The following is a 20562-nucleotide window of genomic DNA, read 5'->3' as shown; positions in this document are numbered from 1 at the left end:
TAGTTGAAAAGAAGTTATCAGTTGGATAAATTGACTGCCTTAATATTGTTAAAGTAATATATTCAAATACTTAGGGCTTTCCTGTTCACAAAATTACTATATATCAACGTAAGAGATAGAAATGAAAACCTGACGAAAGATTTTCAGTAACAAGAACCAAACAAAATATGCCTAAGCCCATATTTAAGACCCTAAGTCACTGGTGCAATTTTTTTCAAATATAATGATCAACCAGTAGCTTTCACTGACCTGAAATCCAGTAGTATACACCTTGAAGCCTTTCTTTAGGCATATATTTTTCAAAATCATGGTCTAGATTCACTGAGTTGTCTAGGACATGCAAGAGAACAATAATTAAAGCAAATATGTCAGCATGAGAGCTGAAAACATTGGGGAGAATAGCAGCAAATTTTTAAACATGAATCAAAACTAATCTCCAGAACCAATGCAAACTGAATCAGGGAAGATCTGGCTAGAAGACAGGATTGTGGCTAGATATCATAAAAGGTGTTCATTTGAGAAGATGAAGTACAAGTTCAACTTTTCTTCTCCCCCCACAATAATGTTTTGGGGAGCACACCAGAACAGTGAAAGGCTGTGTCTTCACATATCCTGTAATCCTGAGTGCTTACATGTTCTGCTGTTGTGGTGCACAGTCTGCATACTGACAGCCATCAGACATGAATACACTTAGACTTTGTCTATACTCCAGGGTTTTCGCGCAAGAAGCTTTTGGCGGAAGAGATCTTCCTCAGAAATTTCTTGTGCAAAAGCACATCCACACCTCAAAAGCACATCGCAAAAGTGATGTGCTTTTGTGCAAGAAAGCATTCACACTGCATGGACGCTCTTGTGCAAGAAAGCTCTGATGGATGGCCATCAGAGCATCTGTGCTTTTTGTGATAGGTTCTTTTTGCACATGAAACCCCTGTTGAGCATCCACACACACCTTTTTGTGGAAGAACTGTTGCGCAAAAAGGAGTTATGCCTTGTAGAAAGAGGAATACCTACACCACAAAAAGCCCTATGTTCTGCCATTTTACTGTAAATTTTCTTGCGCAAAAAGACGCTTGAGGTGTGGACACTCCACGGGTTAAATCCTGTAATGTAGACATAGCCTAAGTGTCGGTATTTTAAGTAGGTCTGGCTCAGCAATTCTGAGCCCAGCATCTGTCTAGTTATATCCCAGCCATACTCTGGTATTAGCCAGGTTTGTTACTGTTGGCAAAATGACCCCAAATCATGTTCTCTGTAATATCCATCCTATTCCTGGACTGTACAGAGCAGGTGTGGGCAATAAAACAGCATCAGTTCTCCAAGGTTAGCCCCTGGTGAGCCTTCACTGCTGTGTTTACTGCACCTATGCAGGTACATGTGATTGTAGTTCCTGTTGGCCATGGATTGCCATTTCTGGCCAATGGGAGAAGCAGGAAGTGGCATGGACTAGGACACTGTAGCTCCCATTGGCTGGGAATGGCAATCTGCAGCCAACAGGGACTATGATCATGTGTATCTATGGAGGTGCACATAAATAGAGTGGCGGGAGCCCACCGGGGCTAATCCTGGCAGACTGGGTCTGACCTGGGGCCCAGTATTTGCCCATCCCTAATACAGAGGGATTATAATGTCTGTTTGATCCTCTAACGAGAAAAAAATACGTAACTTCTCTCTTTAACTGGAGTTAATAATAACTTTAATTCAAGCACAGTACAGGGTAATTTTAGATTAAAAGCAAAACAAAGTTTATCAAGAAAAGAAGATTTTAAGTGAGCTCACATATGAAAGATAAAACAAAAAAGCAGTCATGTAGAATTTTAAAGACTAACAAAATAATTTATTATGTGATGCGCTTTCGTGGGACAGACCCACTTCTTCAGATCATATTCTGAAAATGAATAGACATGACCATTTTATTACAGAGGGATGCAATGAAAGAAGGTAAAAAAAATGACACAGAACAGAAGGTAGAGGCGAGGGGGGGAAGGGACAAGGAAGGAGGAAATTGCTTATTGTAAGAGTCAATTAAGTGGCTAATCTGGGGTCACTATGAATATCAAAGGGTGGGGAGGCTGTCTTTGTAATGTGTAAGGTAATTATCATCTATATTAAGGCCCATTTCGAATTTTAGCATAAATAAAGGTTCTGAGGTTTCCCTTGGTAATCTGATGTTAAAGTCTCTTTGTTTTAAGATGCATGTTTTCAGGTCTTTAAGAGAATGACAAATGGTTACAAGCAAATAAAATGCTTTCTAGAGAGTGAGACTTAATAAAACTAGAGCCTTGGGCTATGTTTATACTACAAAGAACAGTCAGAAAAAGATACGCAAATTACGAACTGCAATTTGCGTATCTTTTTCCACTTTTCTTTCAAAAGGCTTTTCTGATATTTGGCCCATTTACATGGGGACAAATGTTGGAAAAAAACCCTCTTTCGGAAAATCCCTTCTTCCTCTTCTAAGCAGACATGTTCCTTGGAAGCAGCAGAGCGTTTTCAGGATACTTCCAGTATCCCGGAAAAGCTCGGTGGTCTAGACATACCTTTGGATACAGTTAAGATTCTTACCATTCTTTCTTCCAATGAGACATCTGACTATGTTCTTGGTCATGATCTCCCACAAAGAGGAAGTGCTCTTTGTGGTGGTTCCTTACCCCTCTTTTTCATAGTCCATTTAACCTTCCAAATGGATTCTTAAGGTTACCCCCTAATACAGTTCATTTAAGCTGTGGAGATACCTGATCTGATGTTGAAGGAAGTTCCATGGGGGTTTTCTCCCCCACTAGTGTTCGGTAAAATGCAAATTGATCTGTTTCTGCTCTTTTCAGTGCAAATGAATGGCACTTATCATAGGATGCTAATTAATTTGATGACAACTGGCTGGAGGAGTGGGCTTGTCCGTTGTCTGAGTACTTACTCCCAAGGCTCGTCTAGTAAGCACATTTTAGTTTTACATTTCTTTCATATGTGCATGGTACCTAAAGTTTTAATTATGACTGTGTTGTTTCTTTTCCAATGATACCTTACATAACTCATATCACGTATCATTTATAACATTAATGAATTGGTGTACAGTGACTTGGTCAGGCCACATGAAAGTCACTATTGGATACCGTACTCCCCTTGCATTGGCATGCTGTTAGGGTCACATGCACCAAAAACAAACACAGCACCCAAATAACACTTACATAATAACAATGAACAGGAATCATGCACCAACATCAAGAAAGGAACAAACCCCTTCATGCTTTCCTTGTTTGCTGCTTTGGCAATGATCAACTCTATGAAAGAGTGTAAGAAAAAATGAAATACCTAAATCAGTTCCAGACTACCAGACACTCTGTAATGAAATCTTAGTACAATAATGAATAAATCAGAAAGCCTGTTCATATCAGAAGATGCCTCAAAGTGAAATATAGGGGTTGATTTCATAATGTGTTACTCCAGTTTAATATAATAACTCCATTAATGGCAACCAATGCTAACTGGAGAATTAGTTTAGGGTACAAGATACCATTAGGTTTTTGATTACAGCATAATTAACAAAACATAGCATATTTCACAGTTTATGATATCCTCCTAAATTCCTTGTTGTCAAGTTGCAGTGCTGATTTAATCACACACAAAATTCCATTTATGAGCCATTTTACCCAAGGGGGAGAGGACATAACAAAAATTTATCAATGTTGTTAAAATAGATATTACAGCAGTTTTTATAACGGTAGCTGCAAGAGAAAATTCCGCTAGGCAAACTGCTTTGATTTAGGCTGTTGTAAAAAAATGAAACATTTACCAAAATAAAATATAATAAAAATTCTTGATTTATTTTAGTTTCTTAATTCACCTTGAAATTTATATTTCCCAAGCTTGAATGCCTATGTAAAAAGGTATGAAAGAAAGAGAAGGGATGCTACTGAATAATTTTATTAAAAACATCTTTGTCTTTCAGATTAGAATTAAACAACATGGCTGACCACTTGTGATCATTAAACATGCTCTGCATTTACAGTTCCTTTGGAAACTCACCTCATCTGCAATGCCCACAACAAATGAGTCAAACATAGCCATTATCTTCCCTTATCTCCTTTATCTTTTAGACATGGAGGTTGGATTGTGACCCTACATTCCAACACAAACAAATGGCAACTCATAGCTATGCTGCTTCAGGGCCAGGAAGGAACCTGAATGTGTCAATCATAATTTCCTTTCTTTTTCTCCTTTGTGAAAGCGCCACCCACTCCCTGCCCATCTATATGGGAAGAGGAGTAGCAGCCCACTATTAGTAGCACCCCTGCTTCCCACAAGGCTCTGGAAATATGGGTAGCCCATGCAAGGGCACCTAAAATCCTCTTATATCCTGTGCAAACATGTAGTAGAGCTCACAACTGAGCCCCCTAAAATAATAATAGAAAGCTTAGCGAACAGGAGCAGCTGACACAGTTTCATGAAGCAGTTCTCCAGGTGAAAGAGGAACGATTACAGGACCCTTGGGGTAAGTGGCTGTCTGTAATATGCATGTTTGTGTTTGGTGATTACTTGCTGGTTGCCTGAAAGATATTGTGTGCTGAGTTTGTGTTTGTCTGTTTGTTTGGAGGAACATGGGCTGAGGTTGGCAGTTTGAAGCTGTGAGCTTCTTAATGAGGATTTGAAATCTAGAACCCTCTGTTCACTTGGTCAAGCCTTAACCAGGGACAGGGCTACCAGGAAGGCCACAGCTGTATAAAGCCTGTTAGTAAGTGACCAGAGAGCTTAGTGACCAGTAGCAGCTAACGGAGTTTCTGAGGAAGTTTAGAGGGGAGTTGGAAGGGGGCTAGATCTACTTGGCATTCTTTAAAACTTTTAAAATAAATGGAAACCAAAACTAAAAACTCTATCAAGAATCTAACTGTAGGAGTGAATGCAGGCAGAAGCCCAGCAGCAGTGTAGGGGTTATCCTATTTATTATGCCCAGTATAGCATGTATGATTACCTGCCCTAAAGGCAGGTGATGTGTATCTGCATTCAGTGCAAAGAGCTCCTGGCTCTCAGAGACTGTGCACGGGCTTTGGAGGCCAGGGTGGCTGAATTGGAGGCGCTAAGGGAGGCAGAGAGGTACATAGATGAAGCTTTCTGGGCTGCTGTAGATCTGTTCCACCTTCAGTCAGACTGCCTTTGTGCTGTTGAGGAGGGTGAAAGACTCAGGAAAGGAGAACATTCAACAGGAGCAGAGGGAAACCATCCCATAGTTGGGACCCTCCTTCCAGATGATGATGTGGGAGATCCTCTCACACTGAGGATACCTCTCTGGGGGAGGGAACTCCAGTCATTAGGAAAAGGCAGGTGTTAGTAATGGGGGATTCAATCATTAGAAACATAGATAATTGGGAGAACTGCATGATAATTTGCCTGCCTAGTGCGAAGGTTGTGAATCTCTTGAGACATCTAGATAGACTTATGTGTAGTGCTGGGGAGAAGTAGGTGGTTGTGGGTACATGTAGATACCAGTGATATAGGAAAGAGTAGGAGAGAGGTTCTGGAGGCCAAATTTAGGCTGCTAAGAAAGAGATTGAAATGCTTCCAGTTCCACATGCAGCAGGCAGAACTTCAGTCTCAATGCATGGATGAGCCGATGGTGTAGGGAGGAGGGGTTTGGATTTATTAGGAACTGGGGAAATTTTTGGGATAGGGGGAGCCTATACAAGAAGGATGGGCTCCACCTAATCAAAATGGAACCAGACTGCTGGCACTTAACATTAAAAAGGTCACAGAGCAATTTTTAAACTAAGGGCTGAGGGTTCAGAGGAGCACATAGATCAGAGACATCTCTTAGGGGAGGGTCTATTAAGAGATGCTCTATGTTTTAGTAAGGGAGGATGGAAGATGATAAAATATGGATAAGATCAGATGAGAAACAATCAACTAGAAAGGAGTCTAACACATCAGGAAATGGCAGACAGATAGAGACAAATGTTTAAAGTGCTTATGCACAAATGCTAGAAGTATTAATAATAATAATCAGATGGGTGAACTAGACTGCCTTGTATTAAAGGAGGATATTGATATAATTGGCATCACAGTAACTTGGTGGAGTGAGGACAATCAATGGGATACAGTCATACCTGGGTACAAAATATATTGGAAGGACAGAACAGGTTGTACTGGTAGGGGAGTTGCACTATTTATGAAAGATAATGTTGAATCAAATGAAGTAAAAATCTTAAATGAGCCAAAATGTTCCATGAATCTCTACAGGTAGTTATTCCACACTCTAATAATAAGGATATAGTGGTAGGGCTATATTATCAACTACCTGATCAGGATAGTGAGAGAGACTATCAAAATAAAAGCTCAGTAATAGTGGAGGATTTCAACTATCTCCATATTGCCTGGGTACAAATCACCTCAGGACAGGATGCAGAGATAAAATTTCTTGATACTGTAAATGATTTTTTCTTGGAGCAGCTGGTTCTGGAACCCACAAGGGGAAAAGTAATTCTTGATTTAGTCCTAAGCAAAGTGAGGAATCTGGTCCAGGGGGTAAATATAACTGGACTGATTAGAAATAGTGACCATAATGTAATAAAATTTAACATCCCTGTGGTGGGAAAAACACCTCATCAGCCCATGACTGGAACATTTAGTTTCAGAAAGGGAACTACACAAAAATGAGGTTAGTTAAACAGAAATTAAAAGGTACAGTGACAAAAGTAAAATCCTTGTAACCTGCATGGAAACTTTTCAAAGACACCACAATAGAGGCCCAACTTAAAGGTATACCCCAAATTAAAAAACATAGTAGGGAAACCAAAAAAAAAAAAATACCACCCTGGCTTAACAACCAAGTAGAAAATGCAGCGAGAGATAAAAACGCATCGTTTAAAAAGTGGAAGTTAAATCCTAGTGAGGAAAATAGAAAGGAGCATAAACTCCGTCAAATTAAGTGTAAAAATATAATAAGAAAAGCCAAAAAGGCTCTTGAAGAACACCTAGCCAAAAACTCAAAAATAGCAAAATGTTTTCAAGTATATTGAAAGCAGGAAGCCTGCTAAAGAGGACTGAGATGCCAAAGGAGCACTCAAAGCCAATAAGGTCATTGTGAAGCATGGGGGGAGGGATAGCTCAGTGGTTTGATCATTGGCCTGCTAAACCCAGGGTTGTGAGTTCAATCCTTATGGAGGTCATTTAGGGATTTGGGGCAAAAATTTGTCAGGGATGGTACTTGGTCCTGCTGTGAAGGCAGGGGACTGGAGTCAATTACCTTTCAAGGTCCATTCCAGGAGATAGACAATCTCCATTAATTTAATTCTTTGCATTAATCTTCATGGCTGCAGATGTTAGGCTATGTCTACACTGTAGCCTTCTTGCAGAAAAGCTTATGTAAATGAAACTTGGCATGGAATATCATCAGGCTTCTTTTGCATAATAAATGAGTAGCTGTTTTTGAGCAAGAGGTTTTTGCACAAAAAGGAGCTGTGTAGATGGCTCCTTTTTGCACAACCCCCCCCCCCCCCCTTGCTCAAGAGCTGTTCTTCCTCATTTGGTCTGACCTAATATGATCATTCTTATAGTCTTATATAACCCTTCGCTGATATTATATGAGCATGCCTAAACCAAAAGTGGCCACTGTATTTGTACGGCCCTTATTCTTCTTCCCTTTCCCCTGCCTACTATCACCTTCTTTCATTGTGCACTATACATTACACTATCAATTATATCTCATGACAGCAGACAAATGGATATTGACAAACTTTATAAGTGTTTATATGCAAATACTTGAAGTCTAAATATTTAGATGGGTGAACTTTAGTGCCTGTTATTAATTGAGAATATTGATATGATAGACATCACAGAAATCTGGCAGAATGACAATAATCAATGGGACATGATAATCAATGGGACAGAGTACAAAATACATAAGAATGATAGGGTAGGTCATGCAGGTGGAGACATGGCACTATATGTGAAAGAAAGCATAAAGGCAAATATAATAAAAGTCTTAAATGAACCAAACAGTAAGGACATGTCTATACTTACAAGAAGATTGAGGCTCCAGAGGTTGATCTTCTAGCATTTGATTTAACAGGTCTAGTACAGACCCCTAAATTGAACATTGAGGGCAGTCCCCGCCAGCCTCTGGTACTCCTCCTTCTGTGAGGAGTAAGGGAAGTCGATAGGATCACTTACTCCTGGTGGCCTCCTCCTGTGGGTTGTTGCCACAGCTCAGCTTAAGGTAAGCTGGCTTCTGCTATGCAGTTCTAATATTTCTTGATTAACAATTATCAGGGTTAACTATAATGACAACCTCCAGGCAGACTTTGATTTCTTTCTTCTAAATCAGTCTTTAAATTATTTGGAACTGTGGCTCTAATGCCTCCTCTTCCTTCTTTGTGCAGGAATTGCTGATTAAATCATAAAGAAGAACATACAATCAGAAATTAAAGAAAGATTCCTGACTCTTGCAGAGGTGATGTTATATTTATTTAGGCTTCTGATAAATACAACTGGATATCACCAAAATTGTGACATTTATTTATTTATTTATCTAATTTATTTATATATATATATATATATATATATATTTCCCTCTCCCTCAGAAACACACAGTTCCTGAAGTTTTGTAAATTTGATTTGATCCCATTTGATTAGATTTGTAAGATAGCTGTATCAACTGCTGCATTGAACTACTTTTCATTCTGCGCTAAGGTCAGGCAGCTCAACGTTATTTATTTTATTAACATGTATTAATTTAATTAACACCTTGATCTTCAATGGTCCCTGCCAATCCTGTTTTTAAAATGGCAAAACCTGGTGTTAGTGTAAGCGTGGGAATCAACTACGAAGCAGTGCATTTCACACAAAACCAAACCAAGAACAAATGAGAAAAATGCATGACAGATCCATTCGGGATTTCATTGGACATTTTGAACTTCTTTAAGCTGCTCCATTGAATCCAGACCCTTTCAGAATACACATTGGCGACAACTACACTGCAAGTTTCCTGTGGAGCGTCCATACATTAAATGTGCTTTTGTGCATGTAAATCAGCAGTAAAATGGCAGAACAGAGGGCTTTTGCCAGTGTGGATAAACCTCCTTCTATGAGACATAGCTCCTTTTGGCGCTACAGCTATTGAGCAAAAAGGCAAGTGTGGACGCTCCATAAGGGTTTCTTGTGTAAGAAACCCCTATTGAAAAAAGCACAGGTGCTTTGATGGCCATTCTGTGAATGGCCATCAGAGCTTTCTTGCACAAGAGCATCCATACAGTGTGGATGCTCTCTTGCGCAAAAGCACATCACTTTTGTAATGCACTTTGAGGTGTGGACAGGCTTTTGCGCAAGAAGTTGGAAGTGTAGACGTAGCGATTGAAATACATTTCTGAAAGTTTAAATAATAATTTTCCTTCTTTTATATTTCATATGACACTTATCAAACAATATAATACGAAGAGAGTATCATACATGAGTTAAGAGTGCAACCCTATTTTAAAAGTTCTTACAAGGGAAGCAGAAATTTGATAACAGAGGTCTCTTCCCTCTAGAAGAAAAAGGTAGCAAAGGATCCAGTGGGTGAAAGGTGAAACTGAATAAATGCAGACTCAAAATACAGCACAAATTTTTAACAATGAGGGTAATATTAATCATTGGAGCAAGGTAGATTTTCAATTGCTGGCAATTTTAAAATCAAGATTAAATGCTTTTTAAAATAATGTCTTCAGATTGAGAGAGGACTTTATAGGAATCAATAGAAATCCTATAAAAGGCCTGTATTGTGCAGGTCAGATTATAGAATCATAGAACAGGATTTTGATAACAGGATCCAGGACCATCTAGGCATCCCTGATAGACCTTTATCTAACCTGCTCTTAAGTATCTCCAGAGATGGAGATTCCACAACCTTCCTAGACAATTTATTCCAGTGTTTAACCACCCTGACAGTTAGGAAGTTTTTCCTAATGTCCAACCTAACCCTCCATGCTGCAGTTTAAGCAAATTGCTTCTTCTCCTATTCTCAGAGGCCAAGGAGAACAATTTTTATTCCTCCTCCTTGTGACACCCTTTTAGATACCTGAAAACTGCTATCATGTCCCCTCTAAGTCATCTCTTTTCCAAACTAAACAAGCCCAATTCTTTCAGTTTTCCTTCATAGATCATGTTCTCTAGACCTTTCATCATTCTTGTTGCTCTTCTCTGGACCTTTTCCAATTTCTCCATATCTTTCTTGAAATGTGGTGCCCAGAACTGGACACAATACTCCAACTGAGGCCTAATCAGCACAGAGTAGAGCACAAGAATGACTTCTTGTGTCTCGCTCATAGCACTCCTGGTAATGCATCAAAGAATCATGATTGCTTTTTTTGCAACAGTCACACACTGTTGGCTCATATTTAGCTTGTGGTCATCTATGACCCCTATATCCATTTCTGCAGTATTCCTTTATAGATAGTCGCTTTCCCTTCTGTACTGTGAAAGGGATTATTCCTTCCTAAGTGGAGTACTTTGCATTAAACTTCATTCTATTTACCTCAGAGCATTTCTCCAGTTTGTCCAGATCATTTTGAATTATGACCCTATCCTCCAAAGCAGTTGCAACCCCTCCCAGCTTCATATCACCTGCAAACATAATAAGCATACACTCTATGCCAATATCTAAATCGTTGATGAAGATATTGAACAGAATCAGTCCCAAAACAAACCCCTGCAGAAACCCACTTGTTATGCCTTTCCAGCAGGATTATGAATTGTTAATAACTACTCTCTGAGAATGGTTAATCTTCCAGTAATGTATCCACCTCAGAGTAGCCCCATCTAGGCTGTATTTGCCTAGTTTATTGATAAGAACATGCGAGACCGTATCAAATATCTTATTAAAGTCTAGGTATACCATGTCCATCGCTTCTCCCTTGTCTCTTCAACCCATATGATCTATTTAGTCATCTTTACAACACATGCATGGGTAAAAGAATAGATATGCTAAACACAGGAGAAGAGAGAAACTATGGAGCCAGATCCTCAGCTGGTGTAAGTAGGTAGAGCTCAGCTGATGTCAAGGGAGCCAAATATTTTTACACTACCAGAGGATCTTTGGCCCACTGCTCATTGATGGCAAATATTTGTGGCTATAGGGCATGCCTTGTTTTAAACTGCAGTCAGCAGAGGCTCAGAGAAGGAGGAGCAACAGAGTTGGAAATAGTGCTGGGTGATATTTTTAAACCATTTTTTCTAGTGAAAAATGCCAAACTGCGAAAACGGTAACATTTTGCAAATTTACTTTGATTTTGCCAAGTTTTGTCCACAATCTCCCCCTCCCACTACAGCTGAACAATTCCATTTCACCCTCTTCAGAATGTATAGTTTTGCTTTTTTCCCCCCTATCAAAATTACTTTATTTGAAATGTACTTCCTTTTTCTTTGTAAATCAGAAAGTGTGAAATGCTTGAGATAAAAAACCCAACCTTTTATTTCTGGAAGAATGATTGTTTCAACTCTTTGATTTCCTAAAGTTTTATAAATTCATTATTGGTTTGACCAAAATACATCTTTTCTCATTAATTTTCAGAAATGGCCAGAGAACAAAAAGAAAAAAGCCACATTTTCTTGCCCATCTCTGTTTTACATTTTTATATTGTCCTAGGGTGCTGTAGGTTAAAGGTGACTTCAGGATGTCTGTGGCCTCTGGAGGTTTCTTGCCACCAAGTATTGACAGAGTACAGCATGCTTCGTGCTATTCTAGCATACCCCCAACATGTGTCTTAAACTAGGGATGGAAAAAATGTTGGAAAAGTGGATGCATTTTTTCAGCATCACCGTAAACCTCGTTTTACAAGGAAGAAGGGTTGTTCTTAACAAGATTTTTTTTCCCGAAATTTGGCCCCATGTAGAGCCTCTCAGAAGTAAATTGGAAAAATTGCGTATCTTTTTCCAATTTATCTTTGTAGTGTAGACATAGCCCCACAGTCTAATGAAAATGACATCTGTTTTTCATTGCCTTGCTCTGATTTCCAGGTCCTAAAGCAAAGAAGGGGGTATTTTTCTTTCTCTAGCATTAAGTTTCCTCATGAGAAGGATAGGTGGTGAGTCGTTCTGCTCTTTGCTGATCTTAACATTTAAAGCAGAGAGCCAGTTATGCTTTTACAAGGAAAAACAGCTTAGCTGTGGTCCTGAATTTGTGTGTAAATTGTTGCCTTCTATCCAGCAGTTAGCAATGTAATGAATTTTGTTTTAACTGTCTTCCAGTCCAAATATGTATATCTGTATATATCATCTGCTGGCATAATTAATAAAGCAAAGCTGAGTGGAGAAGATATAAAGCCACTTTGTTTACCCCACCAGCACATTAAACAAGTCTGAGATAGCATGAGCCCAAATGGCTGTAATAAATATTCCCAGCTTCCCCTAGTTCACCTCTTAGCTGTTGATTTCTCCTTTGTTCTGACTAATAGTCAACTTTGTAGAGTAAAGGTAAAAAGTAGTTTTTAAATGACATAGGCAGCTCCATGTAAAGACTGGCTATGCTGTTAACTATAGAGCAGCTGAAGGATATAAATGATTGCAGTATAGATTTACTGTGGGGGCACAAGAGTGTAAGTGGATGACTCAATCCACACACCACCCCCTTCCCATCTTTGTTCTTTCTACTGCACAGGAAAAAATAATCTGTGGGCTTGCTTCTCTCCTGCCTTGCACCTTCAGTAATATTTACACGTGTGCAAGGTGGATGTGAAATGCAGCAAGTGTAAATGATCGCACAAAGTACATAGCAGGAGAGAAGCAGGCCCTCAGGAGACTTATTTCATGTCGTGCTCAATTCTTCCTTCACCTCTCAATTGCTCTGGCCCTCTGATCAATGTCTATGTCCGGATTTAGGCATCTGAATCCCCTACTGTGAGCCCCCAAAGTGCTCCTGCACCCTGTAGGTGCCCAAGTTTCTGCCTATGACTGTGCTCACTGCAGTTTCCTGATAAGTGTCCCCATGCTTATTCCACCCTTCCCCCAAGTCCCAAAGTCAAGGGAAGATAGGTGTTTGGTTGCCTAACTCAACCAAAGAGCCCAAACCAGTAAGTATGCTCCTCCCCCCTCCCCATTTGCTTTATCACTTCAGGCTGAAGGTTAACCTACTTACCTGAGCTATAGGAGACACAGGTTCAATTCCCCTCTGCCTAACAGAGTGAAGGTAGAGTTTTGAACAGGTGACTCTCACTTTTGAGGCATTAGCTCTAACCATTGAGCTCGGGAATATTCTGATATAGGGCCTGCTCAGTCACTCCTATGGTGGTAGTTCCACTTTCAAAATATGTGGAAAGAGTGACTGGGACAAAGAGCACCACAGTGGGAATGACTCTTCAGTCCAGTGGTTATGGCCACCCACCTGGGGGGTAGAAAAGTCTGGCTCAAATTCTCAAGCTCCAATCACTCATTCATTACTTTTCCACCATGGAACAGTTTCAGAAAAAGAGATTTAGGAAGTCTCACATCAGAATATCCCAGAGCTCACTGGATAGAGAACTCTCCTAAAAGGTTTCAGACCCCTGTTCAAATCCTTTCTGAACGCCTTCCCAGGGAGATGGGGAGTTCAGCCTGGGTCTCCCACACCACTGGTGAGTGCTCCTACTACTAGACTAAAAGTTATAATCTGAAAACAGGCACCCTCTCCTCAGTGTTCCCTCTTTTTCATCCATGTGTGGATTTTTTTCCATCCATGTGAGGAATAAATTTGATGTGCATCAAGACATGTGTGTATGTGCACCACCATTAGAAACAAAAAGCCTAGCTGCTGATCAGTTGGGTGACATTTCAGTCTCTCTGAGTGGCCGCACAAGTGCTCAGCTTACAGGAAATACTGCTCCTCCTTCATCTATTTTGTGTGCAGCAAGGCAGGTGCCTAACTCATTCCCACAAGAGACTATATAGCTGCCTGAGGCTGGAGAGAGCTTTGTGGATCCCAGTTGGTTCCTATGATTTCCTAGGCACCTAGAAGTCCCCTTAGTGGATCCACACTTAGAGACATTGTGGTAATGAGAAATCAGCACTGTCTGCAAACCCTAATGGAGATGCACAGACAGCAGCAAGGGAAAGTATTTATTCTATAATGGGAATAATGTGAATAATAATTTATTTATCTAGAACATTTATTCTATAATGAGAACTACCTAAACGGAGATGGGCTTTGGAAAAGATGAGTGAAAGCACTAAATGTTTATACACAGGGTTTGCCGAGGGAAACAGGCCCAAGAGTATTCGTGTTTGCCATTTTTCATGTTGTCTGACCTTTCAAGCCAAAAGAGAAATTCCTGCATATAGACAGTGAGACACACAAAGAGAGAGGATAACATTATCATTAATGTGAATGTCAAAAGAATTGTGCCTGGACACTAACTCTTACTGCTTATGTAAACACTGACTTACACATCTGCTCTTGTAGTTCTTAGTTAAAAACAGTGAAATCTTGATAAGGAAATGGGTAAATGCCATTATTCATGGTACTATTGAAAGTGCTGAGAAATTACCAGTAACAAATGTTCAGAAACAGAACAGTGAGGACGGCATTATAACCTAAGGTTAGACTCACATATCCCTATTCATGAGGAATAGTTCCCATTCAAAACATGAAGCAATGGGCTGTGCTGTGTTAAGCACAGGGGCGGGCAATAATTTTTGTATGGAGGCCACTTCACCCATTTTGGTAGTGGTAGTGGGCCGGCCCCAGAAGGGGCAGGGCCTTAGGTGGAAGGGGTGAGGAGTCAGGTGGAAGGGGTGGTTTCCTCTAGGCACTGTGTGCCCCTTGCGGGAGTGGGGAGAGGAGACTTTGTGTGCTCCCATGTGGGGCGGGGGAGCATGCAAGGTCTTTTGCACCTGCCTCACCTTTCCAGGGTCACAGTGCCTAGAAGGAACCTAGCTGTTTTGAATAGGAGGTGGTTCCCTGCGGAGCCACATGCTCCGGCAGGGAGAGGAGACTTCGTGTACTCCCCTGTTCCCAGACCACGATTAGCCTATGCAAATTGCGTGACTTATTTTGAATTAATTTCTAAATAGCTTATTTCAAAATTTGGCATTGTCTACACAGTGCCAAATTTTGAAATAAAGCACTATCAAAAATGTCACCTATCCCTCATGGAATGAGGGTTACAGGGATGCCAGAATAGCCCACCTGATATTTTGAAATAATAGGCTGCTTTAAAGACACGGAATAGCTATTTTGGGATATTTATGGTATCCCAAAATAGCTCCATTGTCTAGATGTAGCCTACGTGGTTGAGCATGCAAATGCTTTTCCAGCAGTTCTTTGGATTGTGGCTCTGAGCTGTGTTTGTTTGTTGTCTAGACACTTGATTCTGCAATTTGATTTGCCATGGTCAGTCCAATAGCTTTTCATATCACGCAGCTATAAGCCACAATTCCTTTTTCTTAAAGGTATTCCTCCCATTGAAGGCTGTATGGGTATAAAATCTCTTCTAGACCACATAAGACCACACCTAGAGGAATGAGTCCTGACCAGTATTGCAGTGCTGTCTCTGCATACAATGTACGTACAGGAACACCCACATTTTGGAAAATACAGGTAGTAAAGAGCCTGAAGCCTCCTGACTACAGCTTCATTTCGATATAATTTTCTATATATTTCTGCATTTTCCATTTCCATTGAGTTGTTAATAGAATGGGATGGTTTTCTTCCATCTGCTTGGAGGGTCCTTGTGATGTGGAGACCTGTTCAGTTGGAATTGGACAAAGACTACCAACTCCTTTCCCGTAGGGATGGTGGAGGGTTAAAGAAGGCCAGAAAGAAATGGGAAGCAGAGCATCTATGGTCAATTGTAATGCAATGTGAAGAGTCTGTGCTTTCAGAGAAAACATTGTCATAACGGAAAGAAGGGAAGCTCAACTTGAGAATAAGTTTTTTTTTTTTTTTTTTTTTTTTTTTTGGGGCTACCAAACTCAACCAGACTTGCAAGCAGCTGGATCAGAATAGACAGTATTCAATACCTTAGCCTAGTTTATAGAGGTGAGTTATCTTTTCTGAGTACAGGCAGTCCCCGGGTTACGTACAAGATAGGGATTGTAGGTTTGTTCTTAAGTTGAATCTGTATGTAAGTCGGAACTGGCATCCAGATTCAGCCGCTGCTGAAACTGATGAGCAGCTGATTCCAGGAAGCCCGGGGCAGAGCAACTCTGCCTCGGGCTTCCTGTAGTCAGCGCTGGTCAGTTTCAGCAGCGGCTGACTTGGGGACACCCGAGGCAGAGCAGCTCGGGTGCTGCTGGGTTGGTCCAGTAGCGCGGCCGCTCCTCGGCGCTACTGGACCAACCCGGCAGCACCCCAGCTGCTCTGCCCCAGGAGTCCTGATTCAGCCGCTGCTGAAACTGATCAGCAGCGGCTGAATCAGGACTCCTGGGGCAGAGCAGCTGGGGTGCTGCCGGATTGGTCCAGTAGCGCCAAGGAGCGGTGCTGCGGGACCAACCGGCAACACCGCACCTGCTCTGCCACAGGCCCCGGGCTTTGCTCCACATCTCCCTGGTCTGCTGGGGAGGGGGCACTAGCTGCATCTCCCACCCCAGCAGACCAGGGAGATGCTGAGCAAAGCGGCGGAGGACCCGGGCCGGACCCGCGGCGCTTCCAGATCAGCGCTGCGGGTCCGGCCCGGGTCCTCCGCCGCTTTGCTCCCCGTCTCCCTGGTCTGCTGGCTCCCCCAGCAGACCAGGGAGACGGGGAGCAGATTTTCTCGACCCAGAGGAGGCGGGCGGCGGGACGCCTGGTCCGGCCGCTCCAGTCCTCCGGGAGGAGAAAATCCCCGTTCGTAAGTGCGGATCCGACGTAAATCGGATCCGCGTAACTCGGGGACTGCCTGTAAAGCCGAGGAGGCTGAGCATCCCTTCAGGCCACGTGGTCCCCTTCCATCACTCCTGCAGAACCCAGATGCATGCTGCTCATGGTCAGTGTCTGTGCATGTTTGTGCATGTATCTAGAGAGGGATATGGTGTAAATGTCTCAAACTGTGGAGCTTCTTTCTAGGATGAAGTGAGGAAAATGCTGACTGGTAACTACTTTTGGGGCAGACGAAAGGGGTCACAACATGTCCCAAAAGAATAGCAACAGGAACACACAGTTGCAGAGTCTAATTTGGTTGGTCCCAAGTCACTTAAAAAAAAAAAACATAGGCTGTGACCTAATAAAAAATACCAGAAACAGCTGTTGTTTGAGTTGTGGTTAAATAAGCAGCCCTTATGACCTGCATGGGTCCAGCACTTCTTTCTCAGAGAAGATGACCACTGATTCCATCAGGCCCAGCATCTGAAAGATGAACCTGCAACTTTTTAAATGGTGTAGATTTTGGTTTTGTAGAATGTTGGTCCATCTTCTATGGGAGAAGGAGGTTATATAATTTGGATGGCCTCCACTCTACTGATGCCAGTGGGATTGTATAGCAGTTCCTTGAAGGACTGTGTAAAAGATTAAGTTGCTGTTTTTAAAGCCAATCCTTTAATTCTTGTAATGTGCACCATATAGCTTCATTTGAAGTGATACACTTGGATTATATGCCACGCTATCTGCTTTCTTTTCCAAAATCTTATACAGACATGGCTCAGTTTCTGAATCTATTTTCCTCAAGTGCATCTGAAGGACAAACTGCCTGAGCAATTGCATAAATAACGTCTTATGATTAAATGTCAAGTCTAAACAAGTATCTCAAAAGGAATAACATTTAACGTATTTTAAGTTAGGAGCAATAATCAAATTTTACAGAAAAAAATCCATTATGACATTTGTCTATACTTCATAATACAGTCAAAAAATGTTTTAAGAGTAACAGTGAACATTTTGCTCTTTCAGTATATTCACTAGATACAACTTTTCATGAAATCTGGCCTCCGTGATTCTTACAATCTTATTTTTTCTCCCTTCTGATGTAAAATGAACAATTACATTTGAAACTTCATCCTTACAATTACATCCATATTTTTCTTCAGTAACACAATCCACTTCTCTTTCTGGTCTCCAGAGACTTCCAGTTAGACAATTGCTTCTTCTCAGTCATTGCGTATTTCACTCATGGATTTTACCTTCTACAGATCAATTTTTAATGTTTTTCCCTAGAGCAATAAAATGACTTGTCTTTTTCAGGGACAAAATATTTGTATTACTGTCTTATGTTTGATAAACACCTTGACGGAATCTCTTATATGTGAGCCTTGCATGTCGGAGCTATGAATTCTTGTTCTGATATGGGCTCCTACAGAGGGAGCCTGTCACATCCTGGGTTGCAACTGAGATCAGTGACAGGTTGCACCATCACTTGCCCTATAAACCCCTGGGTGTCTTAAATGCTCTGTTGCTGTCAGTCACAGCCTGGACACCAACAGCCGGCAGAAAAACATGTGGATCACTAAGGACATGTCTAAACAGCAGAGCAAAAGTCGATTGCGTAGCTGAAGTCAAAATATCTTATTTTGGCTTTTGGCCCTGTTTACACAGCAGGAAGTCAAAGGAAGAGCTTTCTTCCTTTGACTTCCCTTACTCCTCATGAAATGAGGGTTACAGGAGTTGGAGTAAGAAGTCCCCCAGCTTGCCATTATTTCAGAATAATGGCTTGCAGTGTAGACATGCTTTTTGTTATTTCAGAATAAAGTATGTTATTCCGAAATAACGCTGCTGTGTAGACATACCCTGAGTGTCTTTGTGCTATGTCTCCCTGCTGCAGTGCTCAGTCCCCAGCAGCCTGCCTACAGTATCCAAGGTGACCCCAATATTCCCCTATTCCTGAGTTTTTCTCAAATCCATCTGCCCTGATGTGTCCTGACTTTTCTTGGAACACTCACAGAAATATTAAGGTTCTTTGCTTTCTAAAGAGACACACTTACAACTTACCACTTTAACTGGAGTTAACAGTCACTGGGGTAAGCACCACCATGTTGCACTATGGACACTTAACAAAATTACAGGACTTAGGGTATGTCCACACTACAGAGTTTTGTCGGAAAAATGTCTGTTTTCCCTACAAAACCTGAGTTACGTCCACACTGCAATCACTTTCTTCCAAAAGTAAATTGAAAGAGAAGAGGGGGTTTTCTGGCATTGGTAATCCTCTTTCTATGAGGAAGAAGCCTTTTTCCAAAAGAGATGGATGGGGAAGAGGGAGTTCTTTCGAAAGAAGAGGAAAAAGCACAGGTGCCCTGGTAGCCTCTCCATCCATAGTAATCGCAGCTTAAATGCGAGATAATGTCCATTCAATGTGAACGTGATCTTTTGAAAAAGCAGATCGCTTTTTTGATGCGCTTTTGTATGTGGACGCTCTCTTTTGGAAGACTTTTTTTTGGAAGAGCTCTTCCAGAAAATGGTTCTTCCGAAAGAAGCCTGCGGTTTAGACATAGCTTTAGTGATGGATATTGGCAGGGGTTTAGTCATCATTCAATGTGTAAAACAACACACAATTTTCCATATAACCCCCCCCCCTCCAGTAACCTAGCTACCTACTTAATAATAATAATAATAATATCAACTAACTTAGTGTTTTTGAATGTATATCCCTGCGGCAGATAATATTTTTTGTGATGTGGGGCACTGAAATAAATAGTTATTCTAAAATCATATATCTGGTTCATTGTTGTCACTAAATTTGGTTTAAGTAATATGTCTTATGTGAGGATGTGTGTGTGCATGTGTGTGAGCACGAGGAGGATGAGCATCTTCCACTAACCAGGGTACACTGTTTATACCATGTCTGGGACCAAGGGTTCCCTCTCTCCTGTTTGTGTCCCTGACATGGGAGATCCCCTTCCTTATGTCATAGGATATGGAAAATGGAAGGGGGGATGTCTTTCAGTGGAGCAAGTTTTCCTTCCCTTCACTGTGACCAGGATACTCCGCTTCTGGGCAGAGGTTCAGCTTCTGGGCAGGGGTTATCTTAGGGTGGGTGAGACTCTCCTCTGTGTCCTGACCAAAGTCTCACCTCCAAGGGGCAGGCTCCAGCTGTGGATGGGGTCTGTTGTGAGCATGGGTAGCCTCAATGGAAAAGGATGCCATGGCATCACCTGGAGGGAAGGTGCCAATTGTGGGATCATTTCCCTACAAAAAACCTTGATAGTCTCCTGTGTTTTTTCATCCAGTAGAGAAGCTGTCAGACCAGTGGTGGGACCAATCCCAGAAAGTCTCATTTATGTACTTCCCTTTCTTCCTTAGCTCCTCCAATTCAGCCATTCCAGTCTCAAGAACTATACTCAGCCTCTGAAGGCCATGAGCTCATTGTACCAAATGCAAACATATGCCACCTGCTCACAGGACCGGTAAATATGCGTGCTGCATTCAGTGAAATAAACTGGATATCCCTCATTCTATGCCTCGATTTCTGACTGAATTATTTTAACTCTTACAGGGGATTTTTTTGTGCTTGTTTGTTTGCTTGGTTTTTTTTTTGTTTTTTGTTTTGTTTTTTGGGGGGTTTTTTTAGGGGTGAGGGGAGGCTTTACTGACCTAAGTTTTGAGAATGTTTGTTAGGTGTATTTGGGTTTTGCACTCTAAACTCCCTCACAAAATACCCTATTTGTTTGCCCCTCTGATCAGTTAGGAACTGGCTTTCTAAACCTTTCAGTTACCTCAGGATC

At 41.3% G+C, this 20562-nt stretch overlaps 1 long non-coding RNA gene across 1 annotated transcript; it reads left to right on the top strand.

Moving 5' to 3' along the window:
- Positions 1-2835: 2835 nt before the first annotated feature.
- Positions 2836-20277, top strand: LOC142827157 (uncharacterized). The gene is made up of 4 exons (XR_012901623.1): positions 2836-2927; positions 3944-4486; positions 8057-8203; positions 20141-20277. It is a non-coding gene; the product is annotated as an uncharacterized LOC142827157 (long non-coding RNA).
- Positions 20278-20562: the final 285 nt, after the last annotated feature.

This window comes from Pelodiscus sinensis, chromosome 1 (assembly GCF_049634645.1).
Source record: "Pelodiscus sinensis isolate JC-2024 chromosome 1, ASM4963464v1, whole genome shotgun sequence".
NCBI lineage: Eukaryota > Metazoa > Chordata > Testudines > Trionychidae > Pelodiscus > Pelodiscus sinensis.
The sequence above is the reverse complement of the archived record's forward strand: the minus strand, read 5'-3'. Positions and strand labels throughout refer to the sequence as shown.